This window comes from Myotis daubentonii, chromosome 11, assembly GCF_963259705.1.
Source record: "Myotis daubentonii chromosome 11, mMyoDau2.1, whole genome shotgun sequence".
Classification (NCBI taxonomy): domain Eukaryota; kingdom Metazoa; phylum Chordata; class Mammalia; order Chiroptera; family Vespertilionidae; genus Myotis; species Myotis daubentonii.
The window spans coordinates 54,772,670-54,794,465 of NC_081850.1; the positions used below are offsets into that span (position 1 = coordinate 54,772,670).

Below are 21,796 nucleotides of genomic sequence, written 5' to 3' on the forward strand. Positions count from 1 at the left end.
AGTGGTACAGCCTCCCTCTAACTAGCCTTGGAAACTCTGTCAGAGCCCCCTCTTTAGAGGTGAGGAAGCTGGATGGGAAATAGATTCGTATCAAGTGATGCTGGAATTAGAACCCAGGCGGAGCAGTCTGGGGAGCTCATGCTATCAGAGGCAGACAATCACTGTGTGGCTGGCTGCGCTCCCGGGGTCACTGTCCTGCCAGGGACAGCCTGAGTGATCACCCCAGAGATGATTAATTCCTGCCTCTCTCAGCCGGCCCTGGGTCTGCAGCCAAGTGCTGCTGTCATCTCTTTATTCTTCTGCGCAGCTGTTATTGAAAATCAATAAGCTGCCCAAGCCGAATGAAGTTCAGTGACTGGGACCGAGTCCATAAATCAAGTAAAAACTAAATTATATTTAAAAAGGGAAATAGGAATAAGAAGACTGCTTAGACGTGGAGCTGGAGTCCCGGGAGCCTCAGTTATCATGGACACAAAGAGATGAGCAAGAAACTGGTGTTTCCCAGGGGGCAGGGTGTTGGGCCTGGATGTGCTCAGAGTCATTTTATCCAGCCCCCGCTTTTCCAGATCAGAAGACTGAGGCCCAGAGAGAAACTCCCCCCTGGTCACACAGTGAGAGGCAGAGCTGGCTCCAGAACCATGGCCCACTGCTAGTCTGCCTCAACCAACTGGCACTCAAATCAGTGAGAAACAACAGCCGAAATGAAGTGAATTTAAGAGAAAACCAAAGAGAGAGAGAGAGAGGCTTAAAATTTATCAGATCTCTCTCTCTTTTTATTTATAGTTCCTGTCTTTAATGTTAAGCTTTAAAGTCCTAAGCAAAGATGTCTGTTTCCAGCCAAAGACTAGGTAGGCAGAATAGTTCCTGGAGCTCACATGGGGCTGAAATTCATATTCCCACCAACCAGCGTGGGAGACCCCTTACACACAGGCATTGAGCAGGGGTCTCAGAGGGTATTGCCTCGGTAGTGAGGCCAAATTAACTCTAGACCAAAGCCTGCACACTCCAACTCTTGAAAGGATCCACCTGATTTGTGCTCCAGAATGAAACCCAATTTAAAGGAATGCAACAAAATTCAGCAATCAACAATGTGAAATTCATCATACCCAGCATCCAATAGAAATTTTCGAAGTAGGAAGATATGGCCAATCACCAGACAGAAAACTAATTACTAGAAAACCAACCAAGAAATGATGATTTTAGCAAAGAACATTAAAACAGCTATTGAGATCCATTATGTTTGAGAAGGTAGAGAAAAATGGAACCATGATGAAGAGAAAAATGGGCGTTTTGAAAGGTTTAGATCTAAATGGAATTTCTAGAAATGGGAAATATACAATCAGAAATGAAAAAAGACATTGGATGGTGTTAATACCAGATTAGACTTTGAAGAAGGAAAAATCAGCGAATTTGAAGCTATAGCTTTAGAAACTATCCAAAATGAAACATATGCTTGCCATATGATCCAGCAATCACACTCTCAGATACCCAACCAAGAGAAGGAAAACATACTTACATGAAGACTCGAACATTCAGAGCTTTGTTCAAAATAATAAAGAGCTGGAAACAACCCAAACGTCTATAGGCTGATGAAGGGAAATAGTCATACAATGAACTACTCAGCAATAAAAGAAATGAACTGATATTTGCAATACATGGGTAATCTCAAGAAACATTATGTTGATTCCATTTCTATGAAGCTCTTTAAAAAGGAAACTTCAAATAAAAGCAGATCAGTGGTTGCTTAGGGAAGGAATTGACTGCAAAGAGGCAGGAGAGAACTTTTCTGGGGTGATGGAAATGTTTCCTATCAACATTTTTGAGATGATTACATGACTGTATATACTTGTCAAAACTTATGAAATTGTGTGTGTGTGTGTGTGTGTGTGTGTGTGTGTGTGTGTGTGTGTGTTGATATGGATGTAGTAGTTATAAAAGAGCAACATCTGGGATCTTTATGGTGATAGAGCTACACCTGGCATGACCTTCTATAAAACTAAATAAACACATACAAACAAGGACACATACAACTGGGGAAATCTGAATGACACCAGTGGATGTTACCAATGCCAGTATCTAGGTTGTGATACTGTCCTGTAGTGGTACAAAACAGCACCATTGGAGGAAACTGGGCAAAGGGTACACGAGATTTCTTGGCAGTATTTCTCACGACTACAAGTGAATCTACAATATCGCAATAAAGACTTCAATTAAAATACAATAATATTGCTAAATTTTATTGTATATAAATTATTGCTCAGTGAAACAAATGTTTTAAAAGTTCTATATGAGCCCCTAAACAAAGTTGTATTTTCATTTATAACTTGTTCATTCATGAGAGCTTCAATGAGACTTTGCTCCATTTGTATAGAAAATTAAAAATTAGGAATATTTAGGAGTTTTGTCATTTTTTTTTTGTAACACAAGCAAAAATGACTGATGATTTGTCCATGTCTAAGACGGTAAAAGTCCAAAATTACCCCAGGAAAATAAAAATATCCACCCATATTTTCTTCTTTCATGCTTAAATCTTTCCATTTAAATCTTAACTATAAGTGAAATTTTTTTTGTCTATGTTATTTAAAAATGTTCATTTTTTTCTTAATTGGTTAGCTAATAGTCCTGACACCACTTGTAGCATAATCCATTTCCCTTCAACCCCCAATATATGTGTTCGAAAAGTTACCTTTATCATATACTAAATTTGCTCCTAAATTTGTGTCTATTTATGGACTGTTTCATTGAGCTGAAGGTATCAAATTTCTTTACCTGTATATCCCTGTTCTCTTTATTGTAACCATATAATATGTTTTAATGCCTGGTAGTATAAGTCTTTTTATTTACTATTTCTTTGTAAAATGTTCTTGGCTATCATTGTAGATTTATGAACTCAAATAATTTTTCCAAGTTCTCATATCCTGCTAGATTTCAACTGTTTATTAAACTTACAAATTCATTTGGGGAAATAGATAACGTCACATTACTGAAATTTTCTAACCAGGAACACAATATGTCCAAGGCCACCACATTGCACAATTCCAGGAGGTGCCATTCACATTGGAGTTGTGAAGTATTCAGCCTGTGTGTGAATAGACAGGAGCTGTATATATATTTTTCCATTTATTCAACTTGTCTTCATATCTCTCAGTAAAGCATTATAGCTTTTGTCATATAAGTCCTGTACATTTCTTATTATAGTAATTTCTGGGTCCCTTCACCTTCTTTATCCAGTCACCTCCACCCTCCTCCCCTCTGGCACCCGTCATTCTGTTCCATGTATCCAATATTTCTGCTACTAATGTAAATGGGGTCATTTTATCATCTGGATTCCCACCCCCCCGCCCCCCCCACACAGCCCCCATGTCATTGCTACTGTATTGAGAGTGATTGATTTTTTTTGTTTGTTTTTTTATTTGGTAACTGACCACCTTCATGATTATTCGCATTCATTCTAGCATAGTTTTTTAGTTGATGCTGTTGGATTTTCAAGCTAGAAAATTATATCATCTGCAAATAATATCTCTGATTCCTTCTTTGTACTATTCAGACTCTTCGTTTAACAATCCATCAGCTGTGCTCTGTGGGGTGATCAATCAGGGCCAGGGCCCCTGCTGCCGCTGCTGGTCGCCATCGGTGGGGTGACTGGCCCCCACTTGCACCTGCCTTCATGCCACCTGCTCCACCATGCCACCATGGTCCCGCACCGCGTCACCAACACCCGCCATGTTCCGCGCTGACCCCTGGTGGTCAGCGCACATCATAGCGAGGGGTTGAATGACTGCTCGAGGGGACAATTTGCATATTAGACTTTTATTATATAGGATAGATATATAGTGTTCTCAAGAACACTATATATTCCTGTAAAATACTAATAGTCAGATACTACTATACAAAATATTCTAGCCTTCTTGAAAGAAACCTTATTTGGTATACAGTGGGGCCTTGACTTACGAGTTTAATTCGTTCCGAGACCTAGCTCATTAAGGAGCTCATTAACTCAAATTACTCTATCAACTCAATGCAAAAAATCGTCCGAGAGACAGCTGGTATCTCAAAAAACTCATTTGTCAGGACACTCGTAAGTCAAGGCCCCACTGTATTATCTTAAATGTACTTCTGTATTTTATTTGCTATTGCTTTATTTGGAATTTTTAAAAGTTTATAGGCAAGCATATTCTATCTGACATCTCTGTTAGGCTTAGTAATCAGGGATATGCTGGGTTTATAGAAGGAGTTGAAAAGATTTCCATTGGTCTGGGACTGCTTAAATAGCATGGGAATTATTTGTTGCTTGAAGGTTTAGGGAGATTTTCTCATAAAGCAGTATGATCTCTTAGCCTTGTTTGGTAATGGTTCTTCAATAAGTGTGTTCTCCCATAGTTTCTTATTTTCTTTACTCAGTTAATTTCACCAATTTGTATTTTCTAACAAGATTATCAATTTCCCCTAATATTAAAGATATTTAGTATAGAGATATACATAGTGTCCTCCTAAGACTATAAAATCTCATCAGTACCTTTGGTTCTATCACCATTCTCTTTATTTTTTTTAAAAAAAAAATTTAATCTTGACACTATCACAGATGTTCACCCTCCCCACTTCCCTTTGCTCACCTCAATCCACTCCTGTCTCCCCTCCCTTGGCCTTCACCACACTATTGTCCATGTCTATGGGGTAGACATAGATATTCTTTAGCTTATCCCTTCACCTTCTTTATCCACTCACCCCCTACCCTCCTCCTCCCCTCTGGCACCTGTCAGTCTGTTCCATGTATCCATGCTTCTAGTAACTAGAATCTAGATAAGTGAGATCATATGGTATTAGTCTTTCTCTAACTGGCTTATTTCGCTTAGCATAATACTCTCCAGGTCCATCCATTTTAATGCCATATTTTCTGTTTCCCCTTTTTTATTTTGATGACTATTTCCTGAAGTACGTATAATGTATTGGACTTTTTAAAGAAATTGTTCTTGGTTGTATTAATTACTTTACTAGGTTTTTATTATTGAATGTGTTCATTTTTTAAAATATGTTTTTATTGATTTCAGAGAAGAAGGGAGAGGGAGAGAGAGAGATAGAAACATCAATGATGAAAGCTAATCATTGATTGGCTGCCCCCTGCACACCCCCAACAGGGGATCAAGCCCACAACCTGGGCATGTGCCCTGACCGGAATTGAACCGTGACCTCCTGGTTCATAGGTTGACACTCAACCTCTGAGCGAGATTAACATTTTTATGCTTACTTTACAGGAAAGGAAACAGGCTCAGAGGCAGAAGCTACTATCTAGGGTCAGACAGCTAGAAATCAGCAGGGCTAAGATTAGAACCCACATCTATCTGTGCTCATCCCCTGACCCCACAGAGCCATTGCGGGTGGACCACTGAGCATATCTAGTCACCTATTTTGCATCATTCTAATGACAAATGAATGTGTAATGCATTAGACCAGCCGTACAGTTGTTTTGATTCCACTGTCAAAGTGGGGGAAAAACAAATCCATCATTTCTAGATCCGAGGTGTTTTTATTTTTATTTCCCCTCCTCTCTGCCCCCTGCAGAGCCTGGGGAGGAGGCAGGTTTTGATTCTAACAGCCTGTGTACATCCGTGCCCGCCTATGTATGCACAAGGTGAAGGAGAGATTATAACTTTATTCTCGCTTGGGGGCAACTGGTTATGTCTGGAAACATTTGAACATCCCATAAAGCTCATTTCTTTTGCAAATGAGTCAGATGACACAAAACACTTCAAAGTGAAATTCTGTTGGGCTTTCCATCTGGCTGGCCTCTGGGGGAATGCGCCGAGCACTGCCTTTGTTAACCAGGTCCCCGGAGTTAGAATTTATGCTGAAATACAAATAACTGTGCATTCGTGGGGAACAAAGCCAAGATATGATCTCAACTGCATTTGGAGTGAAATTCCCCATTTCCTCTAATGCTCTCCACCTTCCAGGCGAAGAGCGAAGAACATTTCTTGCTCCAAGCAGCTGTGGGCTTTCGTGCCCTGCACCTGGGAAGGCAGGCCTGCCAGTCGTGGCCCCTTCACCCTGTCTCTGATTGCTGCGTGCTCTCGGGCAGGGCACCGGTCATGTGGCCTCCCTTCTCTGTGTGTGAACGCCTACAGCTTCCCATGTCTCCCAAAACTGTCCCCCGGAGCATTCCGCGGAGTGGCTCACCGAACGCCATTGTGTCCTCCTTCTAGTTGCAGAGACCCCGACTCCCAGACCCTCTTGTGGCAAGAGTTGCGGATATAAAGTGGGTGCTGTCCATCTGATGCACTTCATGCGTTTTGGAAGATCCGTTTTCCTGTCCTCGGCTCGCTGTTCCCCGTGGAAACACACGGTCTCCCTGCCGCATCTCTGGTCTAAGCCCTTCTTGAGTCTATCCAGGCAAGATAGGGTGGCCCCTGTGGCTGCTGTGGACCCACCCCTCCGCCTGCTCTATCTCCAGTTGTCTTGTGGGATCCAGGGCATGGATATGCCCAAAGGGGTCCTCCGAAAGCCCCTCTGGAAAATCCTAGGTGGGTACTGGGCATGGGCACTGCTAAGCCCTCCTGGAGCCTTCCTGGTCTCTCTCCCCTCTCCTCCTCTTCCCTGCCCTTGGGGAGCGGCAGTGCCAGAGCCACCTGAGCCTTTCTGCTCAAGGATGGCTCATTTCTTCCTCCCCTTCCTGTTCACTATAGCTTCCACATCAGCAAGATCTGTCAAGAGATGACCATCTTCCCCCAATCACAATCCCCCATCCCCTCTCATCCCCTCCGTCCCTTCCCTCCCCTCCCCTTCTGCTTCACCAGCTTCTCTGTGGGCACTGTCACCCAGCTTGGCCACTGCCCCTCCCTGGCTGAGAGTGTCCACACCCATAGTTCACCAGGTCCAGAGGCACCATCCTGGTCGCATGGGGTTTCTTTGATCTGTTCCACCAATCTGAATACTGAGGGAGTCACCATCCTCCAGGTTTCTTCTATTGCCCCCATCCCTGCAGCAGGAGAGTGGGTGCAGTCAGGCTTTTCAGGGGACACTTACCTGGGTTGACCCTGCAGAACCTCAGATGCCTGAGAACAACTTCAAGATGAGGAATCGTTCCCCCCTGAAGCCCTCTTCCACGTGGACCCTGGGCTCCCATGGCCGGTTTTGGAGTCTTCTAACACCCGTCTTCCTCCTCCCATGGGCGGCACGTGAGAGTCCCTGGCTCCTCTGAGAAGCCTGAGCTTTTGGGGGGCTCCAGTAGCCCCCACTACGAGACAGCACCATCCGGACTAACCCCTGGAAGCCCCTCTCTACTGCCCATTCGCTGAGGTTTCTTCCTCCTTTGCGGTGCTGAGCAGGAGTCTGGCCATATTCCACCCCCAGTAGGAGTGAGGGGTAGTCAGGTGGGTGTGGGATGCGGCCCCAGGAGAGGTCCCAGGTGGGGCCACAGTGACAGCAGGTTGTGCCATCAGAGGGAGGACCCTTGGAGGTGAGCTGGGCAGGGGGTTGCTCTGTTCACGTCTCTTGACGCCTTGCGGTCCTGCGTTCACTCTTATTTCCTCTAGCATCTTGGCATTCTAGTCTCAGCAGCGATCACGGCAGCACGTGGACTTAAGTTGGGGGTGACTAGTTGCTGCTGTTGGTGATATGCAGGAGGTGGGGGGCGGCAGGGAGGGAGCCTGGCCTCGCCTACACTTGCTGTGCTTCACTCAGCACCCTCCACAAGCACCCTGAGAGTGAGAAGAGCCCTGCTTCTGCCCCCAGAGCCTGGGGGTTTCTCCAGGAGTCTCCTCCCTCTGCACCCCACCCCCAGTCAGTCCTTTGTTCCCTGCAACAAATAAAGAGAAAGCTGAGCCCCGCTTATAGTTACATCCCAAGCTTATCCTGACGCTGGTCTGGTGAGAGCTCCCCTTACCATGGCCTTTGCCTCACTGTCCCTCCATTGGTCACAGTCCCACTTAGCATGCTTCGTCCAAGTTGTCTCACAAAAACCTCGCGCCCAGGACAGGGGAGGTGTAGGTGAGCAGAAACCCATGTAAGAGACCGAGGGTTGTGACTCAGCCACGGGTTGTGAGTGGGCACCACCCATAACCATTCTCCAAGCTCATGTCTGCACATCCTGGCTCACTGGTCCGTCAGGCTGAACATGGACACACTCCTGCAGAGCATCCTCGCCCCTCCAGCTGTGCTACCACGTAAACCCGGGGCTTCTGGCCACCCCTGCTCACCCTTTGCTTCAGAGACACTGAAGCCGCTTTATAATTAGGAATAAGAAAGACCTGCGGAGACATTTTAGCACAACCCACAAAAGGAGTGTGTGCATTTCTTGGATCATCGGCATGAAAATAAACACACACACACACACACACACACACACACACACACACACACACACCGCCGCCGCTTGCTTAGGTCCAACCATTTTACTTTCCAACAGCTGTTTTGAGACGTGAAGAACATGCTGACAGGTCAAAGACAAGCTGAATAATTTCCAGGCACGAAGAACACACAAAGGATCCGAAATGTGGATGGGGCGCTCGGAGGTCCCCAGCAGCTGGCACATCACCAGCTCTGTGGCTTTGGGGAAGTTGTGAGAAAGAGGAAGGTGTCTCCTAGGAGCCTGGGCGCTGGAACTTTCTCCAGCCCTGACGTGATTTCTGCTTGTTCACAACCAGCCTGCCAGAGGAGGCTCTCAGCTCGTGAAGGTGGCACGTGAGCTTAGACTCCCAGTCCAACACCCTCATTTTGGAAACCGAGGCTCAGAGGAGGAAGAGACGTGGCTTCAACTGCCAGTACCCAGAGGCTTCAGAGCAGCCTGGCATCAGACGCCCTCCTAGGACGTGATCCTTGCCCAGACTTCCCTTGCTGCTGACGACCTCGTGCCCCTCCTAAAGGAGAAAGCTTTCTCTCTGCTGCTGGGTCCGGGTAATTGAAAGGTAACTCGGTGACCCATTGCCAACACCCAGCACTTCTCTCATTACAGCACCCAGCTCCAGCTTGTGATGAAGGAGCTAAGACACAGACAGGTGGCCTCATTTGCCCCGATGGCATAATGAGCGTGATGAGCCCCATGAAGGAAATCAAAGGGCTGTTTCTGACATATTTTTCCTTCCTTCCTTCCTTCCTTCCTTCCTTCCTTCCTTCCTTCCTTCCTTCCTTCCCTCCTTCCTCCCTTCCTCCCTCCCTCCTTCCCTCCCTCCCTCATTCCCCCCCTTTCCTTTTTTTTTTTTCTTTCTCTCTTTGGAAAAAAGAAGTTTAACAAATTTCAGAAATATTCATGCTCAAGAATTGCCCAAGGCATCTGGACCTTTTAAAAAAGTTATTACACTTTCGATAAACAGGATGTACTTAAAATGTTTAAAAATGAGATTCCATCTTAAGATCGGGGACTCATTAAATAGTCTTTAAGCTCATTTCTGTATTATGATATTTTTAACCAAGGTAAATTTCTAAGTTTAGTTGTATTATTTCCATATGTTTCTCCATAATTACATACACTTGATGCTTTCAAAAGCCCTAGTAAATCTCACTGAAGGTATTTGTCCCTTTTGCTTTCTGAGTGTAGCCCATTCTCAGCAAACATTTAACAAACTCTGACTGTGCCCGACCTCGCACAGGTGTGCGGGTATGGAGGTGAATAAGGCGAGGCCGCCACCTCCAAGAGGCTCACATGCTAAAGGTAGGCGGACAGGTGAATAAAGAGAGGAACCAGGTATCCCGGCTCCTGATACAGGGGTGAGGGGGTGCAAAAGGAGGCAGGTGACTCCCAGGGAGCAGGAGTCCGTGAGGCAGGCAGGAAGGGAGCAGAGATCCATGCGGAGCTTGGCCTGAATCTTGAAACTGCAGGAGTCAGGAAAGGGCAGCTCGGGCTGCAGGAGCAAGAGGATGGAATGCTCGGTGGGGTGGAAGAACGTTGTATGTCTGGGGACGGCATGTGGTGCCTTCACGGGACTGGAGCACGGGGCACAGGGACAGGGAAGGGGACAAGGATGAGGAGACCCAGCCACTGATGTCACACAAGTGTCACACACTGGCACTTGGTTGCAGAACTCAGATTCTCCAGCCCTTCTGTCTCTTGATCAGCCTGCACCCATTCCCCTGTGATCTGCACCCACAGGGGCCCCCAAGGAGCAGACCATTAGGGGGTTCATCACTAAGCCCCTGCTTGACCTGGCAGACCCAATGCAGCCCCAGGCTCCCAGGCGGTGAGCACAGCCTTCACAGGGCCTAGCTCCTCTCTGGGCTTCAGCGACCGTGTCTGGACAGGGCAGGGCTGGACGCGCCTCTCTCCGAGCCTTCTCAGCTCAAGGATCCAAAAGGCAAAGCAAAACAAAAGCTCTACCCGCTGTGAGCCGAGCAGGCGGCCAGCCTGCCAGCCAGCTGCCCGACCTGGCATCGGTGGCTTGTCCCACACCAGTAGTTGGCACTGGCCAGGAGGAGGGTTTGGGAAGAGGCTCCGGCAGACTGGCATGCCTGGCCTCCCAGATGACTTCCCAGCCCATGTGCCAGTGGGAAACCAACAGAGGCGGGTGGCCAGGGTGGGGAGCCTGGGAGGCAGAGCAGGTGGCCCCAGAACAGCAGGTTTGGGCAAGTCATGTCTGGGTGCTGTTCTGGGGGCTATCGGGCTGCGGGAGCCAAAGGGAAGGCGGGCATGAATGTGTTCAAAGAGAGTCAGGGGGTGGGGGTGCTGGGTCAGGCAGGCTCTGCAGAGGCCAGGGATTGCGGTCTGCAGACTGGACACACACAGGACATCTGAGGCCATAGCCAGTCCCCAAGTCAGAAGCCAAGCCCTGCATGTGGAGGGAAGACCGGCCCACCACATAGGCGAGAAGGGCGTGGGGTCAGAAAGCTCACCCCCTGAGCATGGGAGTGTGTATGGAAAAGACAAGCCCTGAATGAGAAGGGCAGGGATCCAGGGTCACACCTGCCATTGATTCCCTGAGCGAACTTGGGCTTGTTCCCCTCCTCTCTGGGCCTCAGTTTCCTTGGCAACATGATGGGGGTGACCGTTACCTGTTTCGCCTTACCCAGAGGAGTCTGTGAGAAGACAGATCATGAGTGAGGTAACAGATCTGAAAGATGTAAACAGTTAAGGCTGGAGCCCCTCCAGCCCTTGACCTCACTGACTCCCTGCCTGTGGCCACTTCACAATCTCTATGTGACAGGAATCAGTGTGGCAATGCTGTGGGTGAGGGATGTGGCAGTGGTGGCCTATCTTGAAGCTTCACTTCCACTTACAAGGAAAAATTGTGAAAATCTTTTAAACTGGACAATAAAGATTACTGGAATTCCTTCTAGTAACTTCTAGATAATTCTTATCTGGCCCTTTTAGATAACCCTTTCTTACAGGTTATCTGCTCCTTCATTGTTTTAGAGCTATCCGCTCCTTTATAAATAGTAGAAAACTGGTAATGCCTTGATTCCCATCCTGCATGTTGTATGTCTGGGGACGGCATGTGGTGCCTTCACGGGACTGGAGCACGGGGCACAGGGACAGGGAAGGGGACAAGGATGAGGAGACCCAGCCACTGATGTCACACAAGTGTCACACACTGGCACTTGGTTGCAGAACTCAGATTCTCCAGCCCTTCTGCCTCTTTAGCAAATCCGAAAGCCTTGATCAGCCTGATGATCAAGTGAATTTTTTCCATTGGAATGGCAATGATTATTGCTCTGTGGATTTTGTATTTATTTCAACATTCCTGAAGGCCCACATGTGCAGTTCTGTGGATCCCCCATTAATGAATGAGTTAAACACAGTACCTGACATGTTCTTTTTATATCCATTGTATTAGTTTTCTGTTGTTGTGTAAGTTTGCCACAAATTTATCAGCCTAAGCAGGACCCATTTATGGGCACACAGTCCTGTAGGTCAGACATCTGAGCATACACAGCAAGGCTGGGTTCTCTGCTCAGGGTCAGCCAGGCTGCATTCCTTTCTGGAGGCTCTGGGGGAAGACTTCACTTCTGAGCTCATTCAGGTTGTTGACCAAATTCCACTCTTTGAGGCTGTAAGACTGAGATCTCTGCTTTCTCTCTTGCTGTCAGCTGGGGACCCGTCAGCAGCTGGAGGCCACCTCTGTGGGCTGGCAGTTCACAGCACAGCAGTCTGCTTTCTTCCAGGACAGCAGGAGCAGGTCCCACTGGTTTCTTCCTCTGTGACCACCCAGAGAAAATGCTCTGCCTTTAAAGGGATAACCTGCTGGAGTCAGGACCACCCTGCAAATCCCCTTTAGCCATATAATATAAAACAATCCCAAGAGTGGTACTGTATTTATAGGTCCTAACCACATTCAGAGGAGAGGGATTATACAAGGGTGAGGGTCATCCTAGAATTCTGGCTACCACAAATGATTTTACCTAACAGAAAATACTTGGACTCAATCTATAGAAACTAAAAGACCACCAAAGAATAGGAACAGGCTGGTGGCGATGATGAGGGTGCCAACACTCTCCTCTGCCCCTTGGTACTGCCGCTGACCCAAGCCCTGACCCCCTTGAAGGCCAGCTTGACGGTAAAGTTGACTTTGGTTATCTGTCTCCCTATTCAGGCTAGGAACTCCTCCCAAGCCGGAACCTCGTCCTGCTCAGATCTCACCTAATCTGGAGCCCTTACAGCAAACCCTGGTGAGTAGATTGATTCTTTCTTCTGTTTAATTCAAAATACCTACTAACACACACACAATCTCTTGGGTCTAGGGGTAGGATACTGTGGAGAAAGAAACTCAGAGAGGCTCCAGCAATGAACATCATGTTGGTCAAATGGACACTAGGGAACCTCAGGGCCATCAGAGACCAGAAGATGGGATGGAGGTGGTTCTGATTCCCATTAGTTGTGAGGGTTCAGCTTCAGGGTGGGCAGAGAATAAGATGGAATCGCTGAGTCCTCCATTTGGTCTGCCTCCAGGGCCTCTGCCTCATCCTCCTCTATGGAGAGAAACTTCATAAACCCAGAACATCACCAGCTTCTCCCCCAACCCCAGCCCCAGACAGCTCATTCCATCTTTGTCTCTGCTTTAGCACATACTGTGCCCTTTGCCTGGCATTTTCATTGGGCCTAACCTCCACAAAGGAACTTGTTTTTTCATTCTTTATCACTCAACTCAAGTATCAGGTCTTCTGACAACTGTATTCCTGGAATGTTTCTCACCTTCCCACGGGCTATTTCCATATTGTTTGTTTTAAATGTATATTGAGAATGCACTCATCTAAAGGCTTACCTTGCTAACTTCCTGCTCCCTACAAAGGAAAATGTCACCGGAACGTGTAAAAATAAAAATCTAAGGCAAAACATTAAAAAAAACAAACTCAGGTCTTCTGGGAAAACTTCCTCAGAGGCATCAGAACAGTGGAAAGAACATGGGCTTTGAAGTTAGTTAGAATATTGCTTCTGCCCCTTCCAAGCTGTAATGTAAGCTCTCAGAGCCTTTGTTTCCTCATCTATGAAACGAACACAATGCAGTATTTGATGATAAAGCCCGTCTCAGTGACTGAGTGCACCATCATTATAATAATTATAATTGTGTGCTTGCCACATTCGTGCTGGACAGCATGCTCAGTGATTTATATGCATTCTTCATTTAATCTCCCCAACAATTCAATACGGAAAGTTCTGTTATCCCACTTTGCATATTAGGAAACTGAGGTTGAGAGAGATTGGACCCAGTCTTATCTGTCCCAAAGCTCGTGCTCTTGATCATTATGACACACTGCCTCTTAGAAGGCACTCAAGAAATTATTTCCTTTCCCGTCTCTCTTCCCCACCAGGCTCACCACTGGACTATTAAAGCTGCTCACTCCTCCCTCAGTGTCCTCGTATCCCTGGTACACCCGTGCCTCTGTAATACCAGGGAAGACACAGGATTCATTTCCCCCACGTGTTTGTATCTTCACCATGGGGTCTGGCAGAGAGTGGGATAGAGCACCTGTTACTCAGGTGAATTAATAAACGATCTTGAGTCTTTTTAGGAAGTGACCAGGGTATGATTTATATAATAAAATGATTATAAGCCATAAATAAAGAGAGAAGACTGCCCCTTCCACTCCATTCCCCTTCCCTCTTATCTCAGCTGAGCGATAGGCCCCGCAGGAGCCCAGCAGCAGAGAGATAAACACATCAAGGCCCGTTCCAGCTTCACACCAGACCCTGGAATTTAATTTAACTCATACAGACATCAGTGTTGTCACCCTTGGGGGCTCCCAGAGCAGCCTCACAGAACAGCTGGTAACAGTGTGATGGTTTGCCTTCACACCTCCGATTGAATCGCCAGGGAATCGCACAAAGGCAGGGCCCTGGCGACCATTCCACAGGAAGACTCCAGACTCCCTGACCCCTGTCGGACTAGCAGCAGCCCCCGAGATCACCCAGTGACCCTTTTGTTTTTCAAGTAGCCAAACCGAGGCCAAGGGATTTCCTCAAAGTCCCACGGCTTTTCCAAGTTTTGTGAAGCAGCAGTGAGGACGTAAACAGCTGGAGCATTTCAGCGCGTGGGTGTGCAGCTCTGGCACAGACGGTCTGCCCTTCCTCCCTCCCCACGTGCCCTCAATGCGGCGCCGCCAGCGAGGGGCATGCCCAGGGTAGCTATTGTGGTTAAAGAGGGTCATCGGGCCTGCGGTTCACATGAGATCCAGGTTATCATGTGAACTCCCCACTTTGTTATTTTAATATGAAATTCTGACTTTTTGTATTAAGCCGTGACTATTTTTATATTAAACGATGACTCTTCCATATTAAACTCTGATTCTGAAAGCAGATAATTCGGTGACAAGGCGGCTTTTGATATGAAACAAATATGGAACCTATTTCTCGTGATCCTTTTTTTTTTTTTTTTTTTTTTTTTCTTTTTTTTTTTCTTTTTTTTTTTTTTTTCTTTTTTTTTTTTTTTTTTTTATTGCTTAAAGTATTACAAAGGGTATTACATATGTATCCATTTTATCCCCCCGCCCTAGACAGTCCCCTAGCCTCCCCTATCACCCAGTGTCTTATGTCCATTGGTTATGCTTATATGCGTGCATACAAGTCCTTTAGTTGATCTCTTACCCCCCTACCTCCTGCCCCCCAACCCTCCCCGGCCTTCCCGCTGCAGCTCGACAATCTGTTTGAGGCAGCTCTGCCTCTGTATCTATTATTGTTCAAAAGTTTATAATGGTCTCTATTGTCCACGAATGAGTGAGATCATGTGGTATTTTTCCTTTATTGACTGGCTTATTTCACTTAGCATAATGCTCTCCAGTTCCATCCATGACGTTGCAAATGGTAAGAGTTCCTTCCTTTTTACAGCAGCATAGTATTCCATCGTGTAGATGTACCACAGTTTTCTAATCCATTCATCTACTGATGGGCACTTAGGCTGTTTCCAAATCTTAGCTATGGTGAATTGTGCTGCTATGAACATAGGGGTGCATATATCCTTTCTGATTGGTGTGTCTGGTTTCTTGGGATATATTCCTAGAAGTGGGATCACAGGGTCAAATGGGAGTTCCATTTTCAGTTTTTTAAGGAAACTCCATACTGTCTTCCATAGTGGCTGCACCAGTCTGCATTCCCACCAGCAGTGCACGAGTGTTCCTTTTTCTCCACATCCTCTCCAGCACTTGTCGTTTGTTGATTTGTTGATGATAGCCAGTCTGACAGGTGTGAGATGGTACCTCATTGTTGTTTTGACTTGCATCTCTCGGATGATTAGTGACTTTGAGCATGTTTTCATATGTCTCTTGGCTTTCTGGATGTCCTCTTTTGAAAGGTGTCTATTTAGGTCCTTTGCCCATTTTTTGATTGGATTGTTTATCTTTCTTTTGTTAAGTTGTATGAGTTCCCTATAAATTTTGGAGATTAGGCCCTTATCAGATATGTCATTGGCAAATATGTTTTCCCACACAGTGGGTTTTCTCGTTGTTTTGTTGATGGTTTCTTTTGCTGTGCAGAAGCTTTTTATTTTGATGTAGTCCCATTTGTTCATTTTTTCTTTAGTTTCAAGTGCCCTAGGAGTTGTATCAGTGAAGAAATTGCTTCGGCATATGTCTGAGATTTTCTTGCCTTTGGATTCTTCTAGAATTTTTATGGTATCCTGTCGTACATTTAAGTCCTTTATCCATTTTGAGTTTATTTTTGTGTATGGTGTAAGTTGGTGGTCTAGTTTCATTTTCTTGCATATATCTGTCCAATTTTCCCAGCACCATTTATTGAAGAGACTATCTTGGCTCCATTGTATGTTCTTGCCTCCTTTGTCAAATATTAATTGAGCATATTGGTTCGGGCCGATTTCTGGGCTCTCTATTCTATTCCATTGATCTATATGCCTATTCTTGTGCCAGTACCAGGCAGTTTTGAGAACAGTGGCTTTGTAATACAACTTGATATCTGGTATTGAGATCCCACCTACTTTGTTCTTTTTCAGGATTGCTGCAGCTATTCGGGGTCTTTTTTTATTCCAGATGAATTTTTGGAAAGTTCGTTCTAGATCTCTGAAGTATGCTGTTGGTACTTTAATGGGAAGTGCGTTGAATTTATAGATTGTTTTGGGTAGTATGGACATTTTGATGATGTTGATTCTACCAATCCATGAACACGGTATGTTCTTCCATCTGTTTATGTCTTCCTCTATGTCTTTTTTCAACGTCCTGTAGTTTTCTGAGTAGAGGTCTTTTACCTCTTTAGTTAAGTTTATTCCTAGGTAGCTTAGTTTTTTCGGTGCAATGGTAAACGGGATTGTTTTTATAATCTCTCTTTCTGAAAGTTCACTATTGGTGTATAGAAATGCCTCAGATTTCTTGGGGTTAATTTTGTATCCTGCTACATTGCCAAATTCATGTATTAAGTCTAGTAGCTTTTTGATGGAATCTCTAGGGTTTTGTATGTATAATATCATGTCGTCTGCAAATAAGGACAGTTTTACTTCCTCTTTTCCAATTTGGATGCCTTTTATTTCTTCTTCTTGCCGAATTGCAATGGCTAACACTTCCAGTACTATGTTGAACAGGAGTGGTGAGAGGGGGCATCCCTGTCTTGTTCCTGTTCTTAGGGGAAATGGTGTTAGTTTTTGTCCGTTGAGTATGATGTTGGCTGTGGGCCTGTCATATATGGCTTTTATTTCTCGTGATCCTTTTAATAATTTTCTATTATCAGCTGAATTTGACCCTGAGCATATTCCACCTATTGATTGAAATCACACGTTCTAACCGATTCACCGTGCATTTTGGTTTTACGGGCCAATTTACCTTAGAGCTTTTCCCTCATCCTCAGTGTTAGAATTAAATTTTCTGTGCTTGCCTATTTTATAGCACACTGAACTCTGTCGATTCCATAAAATTTTAAAGCGTGTTTATTTATTGAGCACTTATCATAGCCAAGGCTGGGGAGGTGAGTGATTTCTGGCTAGGGATCTACAGATTTGCAGAAGAGGCAGCCTCTGCCCTGAGGAAGTCGTGAGTAACTAGAGAGTAAAATCATTAGCAGATCATTAAAAACCATGTGGTGAAAAAAATAAGGCCAGAAATCACGAGAGAAAGGCCAAACTGCATAAATATTTAAAATTTCTGAGGCACAAGGCATCATAAATAAAACTAAAGTACAAATAACAAATTGAGGAAAAATATTTTCAACATTTATTACACACTAAAAGGTTAATAGTGTGCATGGATAAAGAACTTTCTACGACTCAATAAAAAAGAAAACAACTCAATAGTGAATGTGCAGGAGACTTGAACTAGACATTCATTTTAAAAGAAATAGAGAAACTTGGTGTTCAGACTAACAAAATATAGATTAAAACAGCAAAAACATATTTTCACCTATGAGATTGGCAAAACATTTCAAGATTGATCATGCTTAGTGCTAGGGAGTTGGTAGGGAAATATATACCCACTGGGAAGGAGGTAAATTGAGAAAACAATTTAAAAGCAGTCTGGCAGCATCCATCAAAGATTAAAATGTGAGTATCCATTGACCCAGACAGTCCACTTCTAGAAATTTATTCTGCAGATTTTCTCACTCAAATGCACAAAGATGCTTATCCAAAGTGGACCACTGCAGCTGCTTCTTCAAGTGGGAAATTTAAAACATTTTATATGTCCATTAGGTTTGTTAAATGAATTAAAGTATAGCCATAAAAATGAAATATTATGCACATATTAAAATAGAATTAATATGAAAAGACATCATAATATATTAAGTGACAAAAGCAAGAAACTGGACAATATATATAACATATTCGCAATTGTGCAAACATCTAAGACATAAATTTACATATACCTATAGCTTGTGTGCACTTAAAAGGTCTGAAAGGATGTACACGATTGCAGGGATTGCCTTCGGGGAACTGGGATCCTGAGTGACGTTTAAGATTTACTATACACCCTTCTTTTTGTTTGGATTATTTATGATCAGAAAAACTACAGAAATGTAAAAGAATATATTCTAACTCTTCTTGCTGATTCCTGTCCTCCAAGCCTCTTTCCAAACACCGTTTGATTTGCCACACAAAGACCTGTGGACACTGGGCTAAGGTCCACTTGAAGACTCCTAGTTTTCCACTCGAGTGACCAGTTGGTTATGACAGCCCCACAAAGACAGGACCACAGGAAGAAGAGTATATTTGCGGAGGAAGTGATGATAAGGAGTATAGCTTTAGGCATGTTGGGTGTGGGGTGCCTGGGGACCCTGATGGAAATGGCCAACATACAGTCTAGGGAAGAGCTCTTGCAAGTCCTTGCTTGTAGGTGACAGTGGGTAGATGACACTGAGAGGTTATGGAGCGAGAGGAGAAGATGCCCCTGGATGGGGCACTTTAGAGCCACGCTGGCCATCTTTCTGTCCCTTCAATTCACCAAACTTACCCCTGCCTTAGAAACTATATAAATTTATATGTAAATTATATAAATTGAGACTTTATATTTCTTATTAGTGTTCCTTTTATCATGTAATGACCATCTTTATCCTTAATAATCCTTTGGGCACTATCGCCTATTTGCCCAAATATCTATACTGCTTTTGTTTTGGTCAATATTTGCCGAGAATATATAGCATAGAGCTTTTGATAAGAATTTTAATCTGAGAATTTCTATTCTTTCATCAGGAACTTTGGTCTATTTACATAGTTGTTGTAAATTTTCTTGGATTTAGTTATTTATCTCTTAGTGCTTTATATTTATTATGCTTTTTTAAAACCTTCTGTCAGTGTAATTGAATCTTTTTTTTATTGCATGATTCCCCTCAACTCATTAAGAGATGATACATTCTGTCTCTATGTTTGATTTTTAATATGCATATTGGGTAGTATCAAGTTAATTCTATCTACACTTCCTTCCCCCAAAATTCAGGACCTTAGCACACCTTGAATTTTATCATACCTCCCCTATCTTATTATTGCCCAGTATTTTAACTCACACCTAATTTTTATCTTTCAGATTATTAGTATTTTATACATTCAATGTATATTTATTTTTAACCACGTTTACTATTTCTTTCCTCCACACAGCTTCTTACATTCTACTTTTCCTTTCTGAGCTTGAATCTCTTTTTCCTAAAGTACATCCTAGTGTATTTCTTTCAGAGAGTATCTGTTAGTGGTAAACTCTCTAAGCATTTGTCTGAAAATGATTTTATTTCAACCACTCTTAAAGTTTAATTACTTTTAGTTTAATTTTTTTTTGAGTGGAAGAGTGAATTACAGAATTCTAGGGTGATAATTATTTTTCATTGTCTTGTGAATTTGATTATTGCTGGTGAGAAGCCTGCCATCCTCTACTTATCATTTCCAAGAAGTCTCTAAAGATCTTCTCTTTGTATTTGATCTTCTATAGTTTCACTTTGATATATTTAGGATTTTAAAGACTCTTGTTTGGTACTGGCTGTGCTTACTGAATCTGACAATTCTTACTTTTCATCAATTCTGGAATATTCTAGTTATTACTTTGAGATTTCATGTCTTTGATCACTTATCAAATATTCTTAGCCATTCTCCTAACAGTGCCTCTCAATTCCTCTCAGTTCTAACCTTATGCTGTGCCTAGTAAATGTATGTTGGAGCTATTCTATCTTCTCAACTTCTATTTTATAGTTTCAGTGTCTTTGATTGACAGAGTAGCATTCAAGGTAGTAGCCTCAGATTTATCTACCATTTCACTAATTCTCCTCATAATCTCTAATAGTCCATCCACTGAGTTTTAAATTGGAAATAATATTTTAATGTCTAAAAGTTCCACTTGATTCTTTAAAAAATATGGCTATCTATATTGTTTTGTTCTATTTGTCTTCAGTATTTTAATATTTTTATTATTATAAAATATTGTATGACCTTATTCAAATTTTCAATTTTCTGAAGCACTTGCTGGTCTAATTCTGCTTTTTGTTGTGCTGCCTGCCTCTCATTCATTGAGGATTATTACTTTTTAAAAAATTTTGCATCATAAGCTTATCTGAGAATTTTCTCTGTGGGAATTAAGAGCAGAGGCCCAGACAAACAAGTGAGTGGGATTTTTCTTGTCCACCTTCATCAGGCTTTGACCCTGTTAGGTGGGAAGGGAGGACTTACTAATACAGTTCTAATTCCCCACCTCATCTGGGATCTAGCCCTAATTTCCTGTCTCCAAGTGGAATAATAGGGCCACCTGAGCCCATGGTTGAACTTCCCCCTCTTTCCCTCATTCTCCAAATCCCCATTACATCCACCAAAGGAATGTACTGTGGGGAACAGTCAGTATGAGGGATGACCATCAACAGAGCTGGCACTTGCCCGAAGTTTGAGACATTTATGTGAGATAGAGTGTAACAGGGAAGGCTAACTGGAGTGGGCGCCACTGTATGAAACAAAATCTCATCTAAAGCGTAAGGGTCCTGTAAGTGTCTCGCCAACCTCCTCAAACTTAAAGTTCTCAAGGAGAGAAAAGGCTACATCAAAGGAGAGGAGTTGAAATCTCAGTCCTGCTAGCGCCTCTGGCGGTCGACTGGTGCCAGGACTTTGGTGGCCAGGGACTCAAAGCCCACATTTGGCCCAGTGGGCTCAGCAAACAAAGTGGGTGTGCTCCGTACTTAGCCTCTAGTGAGGGCAGGTGTGCAAGTTAGGATGCCTGTATTTCAGGCCCCACAACAAATCAGAAACGATTTGTTGTCATGTCGCTCCTTTTGACTGTTCCTCTCAAATCCCGTGGAAGCTCTATCCTGGAAAGCTAAATAGACAGCAAATCCAATTTTTTCCCTTCTCTGCTTATCTGGAACTTAAAGATTTAACTGAAGAGTCATACAATCTGTGATCAAACCCATCTCTGCTCCAAAACTCTGAACAAAACTTACTTCCCATCTGTTAGGATGAACAAATAGAGAAAAATAATCAGATATGAAAAGAGATTCAATAGTTTAAAAAAAGAAAAGAGAGAGAGAGAGACTGTATTGGAGGAATTATGAGAAATTGAAGGAAACTTTGATAAAATTCTAATTTGCATTTTCAGGTATATTCAGGAAGACAATATACTTATAAAAAATTGGTCTGAAATAATACAAGCTTGTTTTCGAATGAAAAGCATAATTGCTGAATAAAACGGTAAGAGAGTCAGTGAAAGTCAGATTGGACACTGTAGAAAATTGGATGAGCAAATTATATGTAATATGTGCTTGATACATTCTCCTAGGACCCAGAGAATATAAATAAAGCCTGATTAAGGTATAGTGAAAAGATAAGAGTTGTGGAAGAAAGAAATAGGGTCTATTATACTTCTACAAATAATAGAAATTCTCGAAGGAGAGTGTGACAGATTATTAAAAATGGCCTCCAGTCATTCATGCCTCTCTGTGTCTTCACCCCTCCTCAATGTGACCTTGACACTCCTATCAGGAGAT

General features: G+C 43.7%; 1 long non-coding RNA gene across 1 annotated transcript in view; it reads left to right on the forward strand.

Annotated features, from left to right (window-relative positions):
• The window catches only part of LOC132212166 (uncharacterized), a 188,735-nt gene that overhangs the window by 144,137 nt on the left and 22,802 nt on the right, over nt 1-21,796 (forward strand). Inside the window, exon 4 of the long non-coding RNA XR_009447675.1 lies at nt 12,516-12,591. This is a non-coding gene — a long non-coding RNA (uncharacterized LOC132212166). The remainder of the gene's footprint in view (nt 1-12,515; nt 12,592-21,796) is intronic.